The 18,276-nt window shown below is 43.7% G+C and overlaps 1 protein-coding gene across 1 annotated transcript in view; it reads right to left on the bottom strand.

The window, feature by feature from the left end:
- ANKRD12 (ankyrin repeat domain 12) overlaps positions 1 to 18,076 on the bottom strand; it is a 76,137-nt gene extending 58,061 nt beyond the window's left edge. The window contains exon 1 of the mRNA XM_075416465.1: positions 17,898 to 18,076. The gene's annotated coding sequence lies outside the window, so the exon portion shown is untranslated. The remainder of the gene's footprint in view (positions 1 to 17,897) is intronic.
- Positions 18,077 to 18,276: the final 200 nt, after the last annotated feature.

Genomic DNA, 18,276 nt, shown 5'->3' with positions numbered 1-18,276 from the left:
CTTTACTTCCATTTGCCTGCAGTTTGGTGCCATTTCAACTCCTGTTCTGACCGCAGTCAACACTTTGAATCTGCTATTGTTCCACATCTGCATTCAAACTGGAAATGTGGAACAATAGCAGGTTCTTCCAGGGAAGCCTAGATCTGTCTGCTTTGAGCTTCCTTCAGGGCTGTTTCTCAATGCAAGTACTGGTTTATCACGCAGTCTTGATGGCATACTGTGTATACTGTGCTAAGACTGGCCCTCAGGAATCCCAGGCCCCGGAGGTAAGAGAAGAAGCCTACAAAGAGAACGACTTTCCCTTGGTCGAGGAGGACTGTGTGAGGGATCGCTTAAGCGATCTGGATGTCCACAAATCCATGGGCCCCGATGGAATGCACCCACGAGTGCTGAGGGAGCTGGCGGATGTCATTGCTGAGCCACTCTCCATCATCTTTGAGAGGTCCTGGAGGACAGGAGAGGTGCCCGAGGACTGGAGAAAGGCCAATGTCACTCCAATCTTCAAAAAGGGCAAGAAGGAGGACCCAGGGAACTACAGGCCGGTCAGCCTCACCTCCATCCCGGGAAAGGTGATGGAGCAGCTTATCTTGGAGGCCATCATGAAGCAAGTGGAAGAAAAGAAGGTTATCAGGAGTAGTCAGCATGGATTCACCAAGGGGAAATCATGCCTGACCAATCTGATAGCTTTCTACGATGACATGACTGGCTGGGTAGACGAAGGGAGAGCCGTGGATGTTGTCTACCTTGACTTCAGCAAGGCTTTCGACACTGTCTCCCATGATATCCTCCTGGGGAAGCTGAGGAAGTGTGGGCTGGATGAGTGGTCGGTGAAGTGGATAGAGAACTGGCTGAATGGCAGAACTCAGAGGGTTGTCATCAGCGGCGCTGAGTCTAGTTGGAGGCTGGTGACAAGTGGTGTCCCTCAGGGGTCAGTACTGGGCCCAGTCTTGTTCAACTTCTTCATCAACGACCTGGATGAAGAGTTAGAATGTACCCTCAGCAAGTTTGCTGATGACACCAAACTGGGAGGTGTGGTAGACACACCGGAAGGCTGTGCTGCCATTCAGCGTGACCTGGATAGGCTGGAAAGTTGGGCAGAGAGGAACCTGATGAGGTTCAACAAGGGCAAGTGCAGGGTCCTGCACCTGGGGAGGAACAACCTCATGCACCAGTACAGGCTTGGGGTGGACCTGCTGGAGAGCAGCTCTGCGGAGAAGGACCTGGGTGTCCTGGTGGACGACAGGTTAACCATGAGCCAGCAGTGTGCCCTGGCTGCCAAGAAAGCCAATGGGATCCTGGGGTGCATCAAGAAGAGTGTGGCCAGCAGGACGAGGGAGGTTCTCCTTCCCCTCTACACTGCCCTGGTGAGGCCTCATCTGGAGTACTCTGTCCAGTTCTGGGCTCCCCAGTTCAAGAAAGATGAAGAGCTACTGGAGAGAGTCCAGCGGAGGGCTATAAGGATGGTGAGGGGACTGGAGCATCTCCACTACGAGGAGAGGTTGAGGGAACTGGGCTTGTTCAGGCTGAAGAAGAGAAGGCTGCGAGGGGACCTTATAAATGCCTACAAATATCTGAAGGGTGGGTGTCAGGAGGATGGGGCCAAGCTCTTTTCAGTGGTGCCCAGTGACAGGACAAGGGGCAATGGGCACAAACTGAGGCACAGGAAGTTCCGTCTGAACATGAGGAGGAACTTCTTCTCTCTGAGGGTGACGGAGCACTGGAACAGGCTGCCCAGGGAGGTTGTAGAGTCTCCATCTCTGGAGATATTCAAGACCCGCCTGGACAAGATCCTGTGCAGCCTACTGTAGGTGACCCTGCTTCGGCAGGGGGGTTGGACTAGATGACCCACAGAGGTCCCTTCCAACCCCTACTATTCTGTGATTCTGTGATCACCAAAACCCTAAATTAAAAGTTAAACTCCTTCCATTCATATTATTCTCCTCTGTCACAATAAGCAGCACTATCACTTTTCATCCGACAAACAGGCACAACTGTGCTTTTTCTCTAACAAACTAATCTATTTCATGCTTTCCAAGAAAACATAGGTTCCTACTAAGGAAACTTCTCTGCATGTAACAAAATCAGATATTCTGATTTTATGTTTGATAACTGATAATAAATGTGTAGGAAAGACGTCCAATGTCCGATTATTTGAAATGCTGTTAAACTTCTCTCTCAATCATTTTTCATCAAATTAAAAACTCTACTTTCTCCTTAAAGTAACCGACATAAGCGTTTTGACAGCTCTACAGACAGTGATACAAAAAACTAGGATTATTTAATCAAAACACTCTCCCACCCCAAAAATCAAACAAAAAAACCTCAACAACCACCAGAATTACAGATATAACTAGCTACAGGAAATTAAGCATACAATAAATCTCTAATACCAACAACTTACCATATTAATACGTATAAGTTTACATCTAGCACTAATGAAAGGGCATGCCTTCACCTACGTAAAAACCCAAGAGAATTCATGCAGTACTCCAACAGCACCACTGCCATTGTCGTTCAATCCCTTTATACGAGTTCCTGCTTTCAGCACAGTCTCCTGAGAAACTGAGGCCCACGTGTCTGTTACATGCACATACATGATTTACCAGTGACTTTCAAGCCTGTAGATGGATTTTCTTTAAATGTGACAGCAGAGAAAGGTTTTCAAATAAATTGAGCACTCGCAAATGGCATAGGAAAAGGTAGTAGCTGGTAGATAATAAATAGTAATAAAAATAAATGATCATAATAATCTGTCAGTATTTTCCCTGAGGGAAAGTTTCAATGTGAGGTTCATGCTATACTGCACGTAAAAAAATTCCAGACAAGATGGCCTTTATAAACCACTCTCCTTTTCCCCTAATCACAGAAGAAGTTTCAGTTGAGACCCACACGTTACCAGAGTCAATCAACCGTAACACATAGATCTATAGGAAATTAAGCATCAATAGTTCTGGTGCCCACAGAACTACTTGTTTCCTTTCTGGTTTACAGTGCATGCTTACCTTCTTACCCCTGCTTGTCTTTCCCATAACACACACAACAAAAAGTTACACAATGCTTACGGAAGGTTTTCTTTGGTAGCCCTGTTGTTCAGCTGATCTTGAAGATTAGCTGGCTGCTATTATAGCAGTCCAATTGGGCACAAAACTAAACTTCTATGTGAGTATTAGTAGCAGATGAGTTAATTTCCAATATTGTCGCCTTCGTTGGCGTGGCGACCCAATATACTGCATTCATCCTTGAGCTCTAGAATGCATTTAAATTTAAAAAGCAGGGGATCTAGCATAAGACAACCTTCTGAACTACCTTAGTTGTCTGTATTTCCTATATCTTATTTCACCTGCAGAGAGACACACAAAAAAAAAAAACCACAACAAAAAACCCCCCAAAAACAGAAGAAAAATATCCCTCTCTTCTGATAAGGATTTATTCCAGGCTGGGAAACAGTACAAAATTTCTCCTAAAAATAATTGACAGAAGTGCTTCTGAATGTTTTTCTCTTCTTCAGCCTGAAGAAGAGAAGGCTGTGAGGGGACCTAATATATACTTACAAATATCTGAAGGGTGGGTGTCAGGAGGATGGGGCCAAGCTCTTTTCAGTAGTGCCCAGCGACAGGACAAGGGGCAATGGGCACAAACTGAAGCACAGGAAGTTCCAGCTGAACATGAGGAAGAACTTCTTCACTCTGAGGGTGACGGAGCACTGAACAGGCTGCCCAGGGAGGTTGTGGAGTCTCCTTCTCTGGAGATGAATTTCAAGGCCCGCCTGGACAAGGTCCTGTGCAGCCTGCTGTAGGTGACCCTGCTTCGGCAGGAGGGTTGGACTAGATGACCCACAGAGGTCCCTTCCAACCCCTACCATTCTGTGATTCTGTGTAATTAAACTTATGAAAATGACAGCTAAGCCTACATCCACATTAGCAAGAAGTACAGAATTACAAAGAGTGGATGTGTAGGGTGGAACAGCTGGTAACAAAAATTCAGAATTTACACTAGTCACCTCTAGCAATTTTCCTCTGGACTAGTTCTAGTGCAGCCCCATGTATTAACCACACATAAAAGGCTGGAGCACATTCAGCACATTCCTGAACACATCTCTCAGCTTAAAACCGGAGGAATCCAATCTCTGAAGCCACTGCATAGAGCAAACTACAGCAAGGAGAGATAAGGACAGTCACTCTAAAGGTGTATTCCTGATTCAAACCAAGATGCTGGTGTAGATTTCCTTTTAGCCACCTCCTCCCTCCCACTCCCAAGACTTTGTCTCTTCCAAGTTTATTTAGAAACGAGTGGTATGATCCAGATCTCAAATTTATTCAGAGTCTATTATGGAAAGGAAATAAAAATGGTAGATGATTACGAGAGAGACATCTAAGAACAGCTGAACTGAGGGAAAGGCAGGCAAAAGCCAACATTACATATTCTGTTCAGGGAAGGCCAGCTGGCCAACCCATATGTACATACTGGCTAATTAAGCCGTACGTAGGTAGCTCCCACTTAGCCACGCCACATGCTATCTGTATTCCAGTGGGAGTGTCAAAGGCAGCTGAGGTTAATGCACTGGGAGAAAGGGAACGGATATAGTACAAAGGACCAAAATCCACAGAAAATGTGGCTTCTTAAATACTGTAAGGAGCAGAGTTGAAGCAAAAAGATGCTCATTTAACTAAGTTTAACACTCTTTGGGTTCTTTTTTGTTCTTATCAGGGAAGTGCAAATGACTTCAGTATTTTATTTCACAATAAAAGCATCCTTCAGCAAACAACTTAGAGAAGTGACTTCTTTCCAAAAGAGAGGTTAAGAAACTCCAGCATTACTAGCACTACATGAAACACTGTGATGGGAGATGTAGCAGCATTGTCACTTTTTCTTCTTCTTACAGAAGTCTGCCTCTGGACAGATAGTTACTCAACCATAACCTCCTGCTATACAATGAAACAGTTCCTGGTCAAACCGCAATGCACATGTTACCAGATCAGCATCCACCTTTTCACCTGCAGTGTCCAGTAAGAAAAAAGGGCTCCAGACGGAATGAGAGATTATTTGGGATATTTTGGTTAGAGGCTGGGGACACGCTAAGAGGCACAAGACCAGGAATTTGGGACTGTGGCGAAAGAGACCATTCAGGTACAACACGCAGTAGGAGGGTAGTAACGTCCAGTAGCGCAGAGCTGAACTTTTCTGGCTTGGGAATTTAAACACCACATGTATGAAAAAAAAGTTTCTTTTACCTGATATTTCCCCTAAAAATGTATGCCTGTGAGGAATAAAGCTTCAGATTAACTAAATGAGAGAATGTGACTGTGATGTGGAAGCAGCAGAGAGAGAAACTTGAGAGGACAAGTAAGAAGGGATTATTCTTGGGAGGAAAGCACAGGAGACTCCACGAACAACACACAACAGTGTTTTCCCCAGAACATGGAACACAAACCAAAATTCTTTAGCCTTGCCACACCTGTGGCCCTGTAAAACACCACAAGTGTTCCATCTCCTTTTAGCTTCAATGGAGAATGACCAGCTTACTACTGTGGTCAGTTTTCCATCACCTCCTTGGACAGACATACTTGTAGAAACAAAGACTTAAACACTCCTGATGTCTCATGAGAATATCAAAATGATAGTAAAGGATGGGGCATTGACCAGGGCATGCACTTAAAAATGTCATTAGAACATTATATAAAATACTGTTCAGAAATTTCAAAATTTCAGAGTGACTGTAGCCACAGAAATATTATTCTTTCTATCAAGGTCTTTATTGCAGAGGACTACATAAACACAGCTACCCTATAATTATTGCAGCAGTTCATTCGATCTTTACAATGAAGACAACGGAAGGGCTATTAAAGGCTTCATTTGAGCAAAAATAGTTCTAGGTTTCTTGTACAGAGTCCCATGAAAACAGTGCTACATAGATCCCCCAAACAGACTTCCTCCCAATCATTAAGCAACCGAGGGTGCTGCTCGAGTCCAGTGTGCAAGTTACTGCTAAGCAGGACTACTGAACAACTCAACTCCCAAGGTGGTAAAGTCAAAGTTGAGTAGGTATGAGATCTATACAGTAAAACATTTTTTCCAAAAGCTGATAATCTATTAGACATATGCAGCTATAATGGACTAAACATACACTGCTGCACATCCCTACTGGCAAGCCTGACTCCTGCTTCAGACTAGAAGCATACTGTCCTTTACAAGCTTAAAGGAAAACACATTTAGCACAAGAAAAGATTAAATAAGAGGCTATTTGCATATGTTATACTATTTAAGACTAAATTTTACCACCACCACTTCCTGTGTGTGGTGTGCATTAAAATACTATCAAATACAATGAACAGAACAATTTACGAGGCACTTTTTGCCCTACACTCCACGGTGTCTCACTGTACTTGTAATTCAGTTCTCTAGCAGTAACCAGCAAACAAACTACTAAATACTGCCGGCTTTAGGTAGCACAACAATTTAGTATGTTCGAGAGAACAGTGGCTGAATGATGCACACAGTGGCTTTTACAGATGAAAAGTGACAAGAACATTTTTATTTGGAAAATATTCACAAGCTCTTTACACACAATTGCAACAGTTCAGTCCATGCAGATTCCAGTGTCAGAGTTATGATGAAAGAATCAAGCTCCAGTGCAGACTCAAACTAACTGTGCCTAAGGCAACAGTCTGTTGTGGTATTAAGTACAAATGCAGTACCCAGCATGGACATGAGTCACAAGTTTGGCAGATTTTACAGCATTTGATGATAAAATATGACAAAATACTTTTGGTCCAGATGTGCGGAGTAGTTTTTATTACAGTTTTCCTTTAAGATTTGTACAATACTCTTGATGACTTTATGGCTGGAACATGCAACACTGAGATCAGTTCTACTCCTTCCTTTGCTATATCTATTGTGTAACCTCAAAAAAAGTGACTTACCCCTCCCCCGCAGCAATTCTCCCTACCAGATTTTAGATGGTATACTAAAAATCAAAGAAAACAAAACAACAGCCTAACATAAATGTACCTTTCAGAAATATATGCCATGAGATAACATGCATATGTGATTTTGGAGACTCCTCAGATCCCAGCCAATATATGGAATAGATAGGACTTGCTGTCCTGTCAGAGAGTACTTCTACATTTGCATTTGAAATATTCAGATACTTGAGTTCCAAACATAAAAGGAGTGCACAAATCCTTCTGTAATAAGAAAAATAAAATATGTGACCCCCATTTTATAATGGTGTCCTTGAATAGTGAAATAGGAATGGGCAGTGACTACTCATAATCTCCAGAACAGCTTTTAATACACTCTGAAGTACCTACTCATCGCATGCCAGACTACACTACACAGCACTAGGATGAAGTCCCTAAAAAACAGCAGACACAGGCAGCAAGAAAGATTTTCCAATACTTCAGCTGGAACTCACCACTACTTCCTACCAAAATAAAGAACGTATCTCATAGTCTAGGAATTTCTACCAGGAAGAGCAAAAAATCAGAGGACATACAACCCTCTCCTATGCAGAAAACAAACAAGACTCTTTACAGGAATTTTGCTGCACTTGCCTATATAGGACCTTGGGCTTCTACCCAGAATGCCTTGAAATTCGTATTTTAAGAGCCTGAGTTTACCTGTGCTTGGTTTCAAGTGTCAGGTTCCACAGATTTAACAATACTCTTCAGTTTATTTTTTGTGCTAATAGTAGCATCTAGACTTATCAACCCCTTCCTAACAAATATGCTCTATTAAAATACATGACTGAATCTGGAGTTTTCTGGGTGACTTTTAGTACGGCTTTTTTTTTTTTTTTAACTATAAACACATGTTTACCAAAGAACACAAGAACTTCATTGCTCATAGAATTAATCTGGAGGTCATCTAAGTCCCTCAGTTATCTAGTCAGTCAGACATTTTCAGCTGTCCTTGTACCTTACATAGACCAGGCTGAGTTTGTTACTTGAGCAGGTAAAAAAAAAAAAGCTAAAAGAAAGTATGGAAAATGCAAACCTTCCTATTCTTGACTAACTGTAGGCACCTATAAATCATGCAATGGTGCTTTACAAGCAGCATGCTGTGGAATAAGAAAAAAACCTTTGGCCTGAAATTTAATTTACAAAATCTTATGCACCGATTGAAAATACCACACCCCAATATACCTTTGAGATTTGCTGCATGGATTGACTTGAATTTTAAAGGTACTACTGGTATACAAATTAGTGTTAGATCATGCTTCAGTAACAGCTGTATCTCAGCAAGAGATTGCTCTGCTTTCCTGTCACAGCTCATCGTTAGAAATACACCTGCCCTTCTTTCTGTAATGTTTTCTTGCAACTACACTTATACTAAATGTCACCCGAGTAAGGACTGAAACTCCTGTTGGACCAGCATTGGACATACCTCGCCTCACACACTTTTAACTAAAACTCCCAAATCTACATGTCAGAATGAAACCAATACACTGACACTAATTTGCTTCTGAAAGCAAAAATAAACCAAGACAAAACAAATGAGATTTATAGGGTATCTTACAGCTCTGATTTTATTTATACATCCTTGGACATGATCAAGCAACATATTCATTTGCTGAACGTTCCTTTTAAGCCAGTTTAGCCCTTAACGGTCCTGCTGAAATGTTTAAGTAGCACTCATAACAAACAGTGAACCACAACCATTCTTACTACCAGCAAAGGCAAATTCTCACAGCAACTGAAGAAACTTGCTTCTGTTGCTGTGTGAAAGTTTTTGACAACGTGGTGAAGTTCTGAGGAACCACTGACCAGAAACACAGTTAGCAAGTAGCTTCACTTGCTTCCAGAGAAATAGAATCTCTTTGTCACTCATACCACGATTCCCTACTACTTCAGCTTGCCTTGATTTCCACCTTCTCAAAGAGAAGAAAGTGTCTACAATATTATTTTTAATTTTTTTAAAAAATAAATAAATAAAAAGGAGGACCTACCCTGGACAACACTACAGAACTTAATATCCATAAATCAAAACTGGGAATAAGAAAGGTTAGGCTCCACTTCCTCTCACAGACAATAATTTATTTTCACAATGTGCTGGAAGACGAGAACTCATAATTTCCTTCATTTTACAGATGGCAACTCAAACTTCACAGAAATAATGAGGTCAAGAGTTTGACCAATTTGCCACACCCATAATACATTACAGACTTTATTTTTCAGATTAATTCACATTAGATAGTATTTTGTACTTGGTGAGACCACAGCTACTAGCAACTTCAGTTTCAGCTTCTGCAAGCAACTCCTCTTCCCTACCACTGCAGAAGGAAAAAGGTAAAACAGTCTCAAAGCAGTTATCCACAAGTGAGGAAAACACTTGGCAAATGCTCATAAAAAGCCTGTAACCTACACGAATTCCAAAACAGGTTTGTTGACAAATGTGGCCTAAACCGACGGTGGCACAACACTCAAAACAGGTGACTGGGAAAGATGGTGCTTTGCAACAGGGATCCCAAAAGAATATCTGATACACATAGATGACACAGGGAAGCACTGAATAAGAAGGTACATGAAGAAACAAAAAGTAAGATCAAATACTACGATTTCTTCATTCTTATTTTTCAACAGAAATAGCTTAAGTCTGAAATCCTAAATGTTAGTTGTTTAGTGAAAGAAATACACAGGGCCAAGGGACTGTCTTTACAATGGGTACTCTCTGATTTACACCTCGACAGACACTGATATTCGGGATAAACTTTCAGAACAGAATTCCTACCAGTTTAAGATTACAGAATTATCCATTATTTCAGAGAAGAATTTGAAGGGCTGTGGGCTTGCTTAATAGTGAAGCAAGTGAACTGGATACACATGCTATAAATGAACTTGCAAACCCATAGTCTTAAGTAATTAATAATTTTCACAACAGGATTGGAAAAAAGCTAGTTTTTCTAGAAAAGCATAAAACAGTAGGACATTTGATATCATAATGGCATACCAGATTGCTCAAGAATGGCAGAAGCTTCATCAATAAGCCAGTATTATCTTGCTGTTAAAAAAAAAAGACAGATCATTCTGTCACCACTATTTCTCTATCTTGTCATATAATTTCCTCTTAACGGCCAAGATAAGTACAGCATTCAAAGCATTTAAATTAGTATTCTATGACAAAACTGATTTTAAACAAAACAGCTTAAAATACTAAAACTGAAAGTTTGTGCAACTTGCATAACATAAACCAGCTGACATTTTTGTCAGAGTATGGTTAGGAATTATTTAAAAGCAGAAAATCCTCCCTGATTCCAAGAGACTCGTGGCGAAGCTTCTTTTCATGCATACAATTACACATCCCTTGCTTCAAATTGGGAGGGACAAGACGTAAGAAACACGTTTAAGAACAGGGTTAACTCCTGGCTTTAACAATAAACAGAAACAAAGAAAAGAAAGCATTCCCTCTCCTCCAAGTGGTGATAAACCCGCCTTTCGGGAGTCAGACACTGACTCCCACTTCAGTTGGGCAGGAATGGCTCCCATAGTGACAAGGGGCATCATTCCTTTTGAACCACATATACCATTGCCAGAGCGTTCCTCCATGTGGGCCAGTAAGGAACTGCAACTGGTGCCAGAATTCAAGATGAATCTGAAGGACTTTTGTCAATCTTGTCTTATTCTCAAGTGCATTTCTCTACCCTCAGATTAACCCTTTGTCTTTTCATGGAAGATACCAGCATTACTGTTTTTACATACGGCTGGCTGTTCTGCAAGGAAGCACTGGAAAGAAGCAAACAGAATGATGAGAGTACAAATACAACTGATTGAATAAATAATTGTTTTTCTCCTTGAAAGGAATTCTGCAGGATCAAAAACATTGTAAGTTCTTTTTCAGATGTTATCAATAGTCACATGATAATTTCTGAAGAAATGCTCTTATTAATATTTATGCTTTAGCTACTTTTCGTATTTCTCCTGCGGCAGTAGAAAATAAGGTTGTTTCAGTTTCTCACTCGCAAGCTTACTCGGTGTTGCAGGCACTGGAACAGACTTTCTTCAACTAAGTTCAGTACAAACAAACAATGTAGAAAAGACATTCATGTATTTGTCTTTTCTTTCTTAAAAAAAAATAAATCACAACCTGCATTTTTAATAAGCGAGATGAAGTGTAAAGAAGTCTTATTTATGTAAACCATTTGGCAGTCCTTTAAATTAAAACAAAAAACAAAAAAAAACTTCCGTAAGAATCTGTATCGCAGACCTTAGTAGAATGCACCACAGCTTTACAAGACTACCACACACAGGCAGTACAAGAAGAATGCATCCTTTGACTATTAAAAATTAAATTAGTCAGGAAAAACACTACCTACAATAGCTGAAAAACACTTCTACTCCACATTTGAAAGAAAAAGTGACAGTTTTACAATTTATCAAGCCTTCAGCAACAGGTTCAGCATGGAATCCCAACAGACTAACTAAAATTAGAACTTTGTAACATTTTTCTCACATTACTGGTGTGAATACCAGGTTCAACTGATCATGCATACAAGCAATCTGCTCTGAGCAGGGGGGTGGACTAGATGACCTTCAAAGGTGCCTTCTAATCTCCACTAGTCTATGATTCTGTTGCGTGAATTAAAAACGCAGATGTTCTTTACCTCAGCGGCAACGTGTCTACTGGCAGTTCTCTCCTCCTGCTGATACATTCAGCATATGAAAAGGTTTAAGTCTTCTATATTCTCCAGCAACTTGTGCTATTTAGTCAGGACAGCATTTATCCCAACAAAGACTTACACAGGTGGCTAGAAGAACCTGTGTAGATTGTGAGTACTGATGTCATACTCAAGTTAAATCACATCATTAAGACAGCTCCGTAGAGTGGCAACATTGTATTCCTACTGACGGACATACCTAGCTGTCGAAATAAACATTTACATGAAAAATCAACCTCACCTCTTTATTCTGAGAATCAGACACACATAAGGTTCCAGAGCGCCTGAAGGGATTTCTCTTTATTCTGGGTAGTGTCTCAAAATAAAGGAAACTCTTTTCTCTCCCAGAACAGGTTTCCTCTTTATAGGATCAAGAAAGAGTTACGCTTGCCCAAGAACTCTGGCTCTCAGGAGTCAAAGACACTCATTGCAAAATCCATTAGTGCTCCCTTTTAATCTACAACTCTAAAAAAACTTGTACGTTCACAGGTGCTTCCTCTCGAGTCTTTTTTAGGATGAGCTATGGGTTCAAAGGAAGCACCTGCACTGATGTTTAGCATAATATGATACTCCCATTAATCTAAATGAAGTGGATTTGTAAACTTCAGTTCTGATCTACTGGTTATTCATTAAAGATGTAACTAAGTAGATCTTTGTCAACTAAGAAAGACTATTCCACCTAGCACAGTACCTACCAAAGAAAAACTTAAAAGCTTTTCCATCAATACTTTGCCAAACTTCAGATAAGCAAGCCTATTGCCAGTTAAGCTTAAATTCCTTCTCAGGAATCTACATCCCCTCTGGAAACCTTCTAAAGATCTGCAAGACGAGAAACTTTAAATCTACTCTATATATTATTACTAGAAACTCAGTAAATTCTATTTAAATCTTCATAAGCTAATGATAACTTGCCAACCTAAAAGCAAGAAAACCCACAGCTTATCTACAGCACTGACAGAAGGAACGTAACCTAACAACATGCAAAGGTCCTTCATGGGCTAAAAGCAGATCAACTGCCAACACCCACTCAGAGTCCTTCAACTTTAGCAGGACTCACCACGGGTAAAACAGTGTGCTGGAGTGCTACTGTTCATGACCAAGATCTAAAAAACAGCAGACACAGGAAAAAAGCACGCAAGCTTCTGACTCTGACTAGTCTTACTTACAGGTCCCCGACTGGATAACTGAGGTTTTCGTCCTGGCTAAATTGTGAAGGCTTGCAAAATATTCAACGGTCTTTATTGCCACCTCTTGGCCATCACCACATATCACAAAAGTAACAAAACAAAATCATATGCCAGTTCCTTTATGGAAATATTTCTTCTCTGGGTGAAAAGAGTGAGGTAACAGATGGAGTGGAAACAAAGAACAGAGAATAACCAGAATACTGTTTGAATACAATCATAACTATTTAGAGCTGTAAAACTACAGTGTGTACTGCAATTAACCTTCTTTAATGTTTTACTATGTCATCTGGAGAATCGAAAGGACCGGAAAGCAAAGAACCACTTATTTTCAAGACAAAAGACAAAGTTTTTTAATTTATTTAGAAAAGGTAATATGGTTGTCAAGACACCCGACCCCTCCTGAAGTCAGAAGATGAATGGATTAGCCTTGCTCTCTAGAGAGAGAGTATCACAACGATCTGTCCATTTTCCCTTTATCAGTAAACTAGCAGTAAGAACTCGGATTAGTAGGTTGCTGAACAGTGTAGAGCACCACAGAAAGCTGATTTCTCTCAGTTAGCCTTCTTTGTTGCACACAATCTTGAGGCAAAGAGAAACAAGAGGAAGATACTTCCACAAACCAGCTAAGGAGGCTATCTATACATCTATCTGCCCTGGTTGCCAAGGCAGCCAATGGTATCCTGAGGTGCATTAAGAGGAGTGTGGCCAGCAGGTCGAGGGAGGTTCTCCTCCCCCCCTACTCAGCCCTAGTAAGGCCCCATCTGAAGTACTCTGTCCAGTTCTGCGCTCCCCACTTCAAGAAAGATGAGGAGCTACTGGAGAGTGTCCAGTGGAGGGCTACGAGAATGATGAGGGGACTGGAGCATCTCTCCTACGAGGAGACACTGAGGGAGCTGGGCTTGTTCAGCCTGAAGACGAGAAGGCTGAGAGGGGACCTTAGAAATGCCTAGAAATATCTGAAGGGTGGGTGTCAGAAGGATGGGGCCAGATTCTTTTCAGTGGTGCCCAGCGACAGGACAAGGGGCAATGGGCACAAACTGAAGCACAGGAAGTTCCAGCTGAATATGAGGAAGAAATTCTTCACTCTGAAGGTGACAGAGCACTTGAACAGGCTGCCCAGGGAGGTTGTGGAGTCTCCTTCTCTGGAGATATTCAAGACCCACCTGGACAAGGTCCTGTGCAGCCTGCTCTAGGTGACCCTGCTTTGGATGGGGGGTTGGACTAGATGACCCACAGAGGTCCCTTCCAACCCCGAACATTCTGTGATTCTGTGATCTATCTATCTATCAGCACTTGAAATGTTTGAAAAGCCAGCCACCTATTAAGTAGGACCAACACAAAAGGCTTTGAAAGAGAGGGGAAACTGTAGGAAAAGTCTTCATGTAAGTAAGCTCATTTCTGCCGCCATGAAGCGATGGAACTTTCTAAGACCTCTACCACAACAACACTCTTGGAAATGCAAAGTGTTATTTGATTTCTTTAACACATTCTCAAGCTCAGAGAGGGGAAAAAAAGTGCTTTCTACTTCTGATGTTTTCCAGCTTCATGAATGCAAGATATAGAACAAGATGAAAGTCATTCCAATACTCTTCATTTCCACCAGGCTACTGACAAGTAGAAAGCACACGACATCCAGGGAATAACATATTTCAAGTCTTCCTTGTCAGCTTGCATTTTTACTTCTTGCCTCTAGTATACATTGTAATTATGTCTCTAACCTTGCTAATGGCTTTTCTTGGCACAAACCAGTGTGAAACCAATCTTCTTGCGACATTATCACTACCTAGAGCACCCCAAGTAGCAGCCATGAAACTGAGGAGAGTTTATTCACTTGTTGCTTGCCAAAGATAAAAGCAGATGTAAGGATGCTTCATCAGATCCAGGGAGATGACCCAAAATAAGCCAAGGCAAAGACATACTCCCAAGGGCTTCAAGTCTCTCTTTAAAGAAATATTTAGGTTTTATGCAAGGTGGCAATAGAGGTCCTCAACTGCACAGGTAAGACACAAAGTACAGCTCCGTAAGTTTATGGAGGAACTTTCTAAGACTTCTCTAGGTTTTGGAATAATAACAAACTGGTAAGAAAAAAAGCCTAAATATGTTAGCAGGGCTCTGACTTCTGTAATTCTGTTAATAAAACTATGCATTGTCATAACACAAAATGCAAGACAAAGTTTGTGCTAATATTTATTTCATACCACCTGTCACTAGAGACTAAGTAGAGTGTAATGATGTAGTTAAAATAACCATTCTGATCTGGAGACTGAATGACCAATCAACATTTATACTACTCCATCTGCAATAGAACATGGAAGTGAAGAAACATCAAACATTCACGCCCAGTTGACCTCTTCATAAGATAAGATCAAATTTGTCAAAAGTAAGTTGTTCTGAGCGTGCACAGTAACAGTGTGGTAGCAGGTTAATCATTACATATTTTGTGATCAATAGTTTTTTCCAGTTTTGAAGAGGACAAACTGCGCTAGTCTTCCAGACAATTTCATCAGCCTACAATCATCTAAACATGTCAAATCAGTTCAACAAACAGAATTTGTTTTCATGTATCTATATGCCCAATATTGAGGAAGAAGTTCCAGCTCAGCCACCTCTAGGTGCCAATATTTCCACTAAAAGGATATCCAGGACTTTTCCATCTAGTTAAGCTAAAGCTGCAACAGTTCATGGGTTTTGTAGCAGTTTAAATAGACAACTAATGGCACAGAGAAGCTGCTGCTTGAGACTGTGATTGATGACCTCTAATTTAATAAACACAGGTATTCAACTTTCAGTTTGTGCTTTTAATACCAAAATAACTGGTAACATAGTAGTACTCCCTGAAACTAATGCCAAACAAGCATTGAAGCTTCATACTAGCACTCATTGAGCCTGCTAATTAAAAGACCTTTTGCTCAAAGAAGTTACCTATTGTGCAAGCCTGCTGGAAGAACCGTAAATGAACTTAAGTTTGTTGCACAGAGCTTGCTTTCTTACACAACGTCTGTCCTAAGCTTTGCTGTCTGTAGTAGTCAGAGTTCACAAATAATTTTGAATAATCCTCTGGGTGGGAGAAGAACACAAAAAGAGATGGCAATGGAAAGGCAGAAATCCTTGTATCTGAAAGACTGAGCTGTCATCTTCGCGAAAGAATCAAAGGCTCTATCAACTGTGTGCACTCAGTGATTACTAGAGAAAAGCCAGGAAATCAGCAGAGACTCACATACCGTACACCAAAAAACCGACATCACCACAAGAATGCCACCACAGTCCTCTGTATGCCAAGAAAAACATGGCATTCCTCAACATTTTAGCTTACAAGACACATACAGCAAAGTAGAAGTATTGGGGGGGGGGGGGGGGACACAAGACACAAATAGTCAGTGGGTTTACCATTACCTTCCCAATGAAGTATTCTGCTGTACCTCAAACCCTGCAATTTTATTTGAACAGTTCCTCCAACTTGCACAGAAACCTACTGAATTCACAGAGGGAGAGATTAAGGTCCCCAGCTCATCAAGTCACAAGGTTAGCTGAGAGTCTGAGTTTCCTTCTAAAGAATTAAGCAAGGCGAGTAACACCCAACATCTACGCAAGCCTCAAATAACAAGAGCAGGTGAGATGCCCTGATGTCTCGCATCATTCTGAAGATCTGTTACTCTGGGGACTCTTACCCACTGAACTACAGCAGATTACAGTGGAAGAAGGAAAAAAGCATAGGATGCTAGCTCTTTGCAGCTGCACAGCACCTGTGTGTAGCTCACCACGTCCCTACAGTAACCTGGATGTGAGGACCTAGAGTAACTAAGAAGTGAGGACAACCAATGTGCCACCAACTTGCACGCTGGAAAACACCCCAAACCTCGCTGCTTCCAAACTAGAGAGCAGAAGTGACCCCCACCTCCAAATCGCGGCATGTCAATAACACCGAATCATTTTAATAAAAGGTAATGATTTCTTATAGACACGATGATCTCACTCTTTCCTGGCGTTCCAAGATTAAACACTTCTTTCCTGGAACACAAGTGCATTTGGACAGTTCCACATCTGTCCGATAGCTTTTTGTTCCTACAAGCATCGCAGCTTACTCACTTCATTAAAGCGCCGATTTATCCCGTAAACTACCTTGTAATTCAGAGGTGTAAAATCCAGATTACCGCGCGGCCCACAGAAGCCAGGCAGAGAACACAGTGACAGCGCCCAGGCAGTTTCCGCAACACCTCTGGCTGGTAATACCGACATTGAACTACTCGGTGCGTTTGGGAGGTTAAAAGAAAAAACAACAAAAGAGCCCTTTCGCTTCTTACCAGCCACCCAGCCTTAAGAGAGACGTCAGCACCGGCGCCCGGAGAGCCGGGCCAGGACCGGCGGCGGCAGCACGCGCGGCGGAGCGCGGCTCTCCCTCGCGTCTCGCCCTTCCTTTGTTGCCGAGCGTCACCTGCGCCGCGCGAGCCACCGCGCGCCGCCTCAGCGGCTCCGCAGAGCCGGCGGGCACCCCCCGGCGCTCCGCGGAAGGCGCCAGCAACGCCTCCCGCCCGCCCGGGCTCCCGATCCCGGCGGGGCAGCTCCCGAGGCTGCGGGGACCTGCCGAAATTCCCGACGCGGAGGCGGGGCGGCGGGGTGTCTGTACGCGCACCGCCATGCCGCGCTCAGCACCCCCGCCGCCGCCCTGCCGCCCTCCCTCCTCCTCACAACCCCGGCCCGGCCTCCCGCGGGAACCGCCGCCCCGGCCCCCTGCACCCGCCGCCCCCCCTCGCCGGAGCGGCGGGGCAGGGGCTGGGCTCGGCGGGCGAGAGGCGCGGCCGCCAGACGGTGACAGCGGCGGCCATGGCTCCCGCCGCCGCGCTGACAGGCTGACAGCAGAGCGCCGCTGCCCGCCGCCGCAGGGCAGCCTGCTGTCCTCCCGGGTTACCTCCCCCTCCCCGAGGCGGGCACCAGGCGAGGGCTCCCCGGACGCCCCGCTGCCCGCCGTTCAGAGGCGGGGGGGCACCGCGGCGGCGGCTGGCAGCCGGGGTCCCCGCCGCGCAGCGAGAAGGGGTGGGGAGGTGCGCTCCGGTCCTTACCTTCTCCCGGGAGCCGGCGGCGGGACGCGTCCTCCTCCTCCTCCCGCCGCTTCCTCTCTCCGTGGCAGCGCGGCCGCGGGGATCTGACAGCGGAGCGGGTGCCGCCCGCCGCCACCGGCGGTGCCCAGGGGCTCAGGCTCAGCCCCAGCTCCGGCCGCTGTGGCTGTCGGGTTTGAAAACACCCCTCCTCCTCCTCCTCCTCCTCCTCCTCCTCTCCCCCCCCCGCCGCTCCCGCCCTCCCTCACCCTGCGCTGCCTCTGCCGCTCCCCCCCCGCTTCCCCAGCGCCGCCGCCGGAGCCGAGCTCCGCGGGGCTCCCATTGGCCGCGCCCCGCTCACGTGGCCCTCACACAGGGCACGGCGGGCAGGCGGGCGGGCGCC

The sequence above is a fragment of the Opisthocomus hoazin genome, chromosome 3 (assembly GCF_030867145.1).
Source record: "Opisthocomus hoazin isolate bOpiHoa1 chromosome 3, bOpiHoa1.hap1, whole genome shotgun sequence".
In the NCBI taxonomy this organism is placed as follows: Eukaryota; Metazoa; Chordata; class Aves; order Opisthocomiformes; family Opisthocomidae; genus Opisthocomus; species Opisthocomus hoazin.
This window is presented reverse-complemented; position numbering and strand designations above follow the sequence as displayed.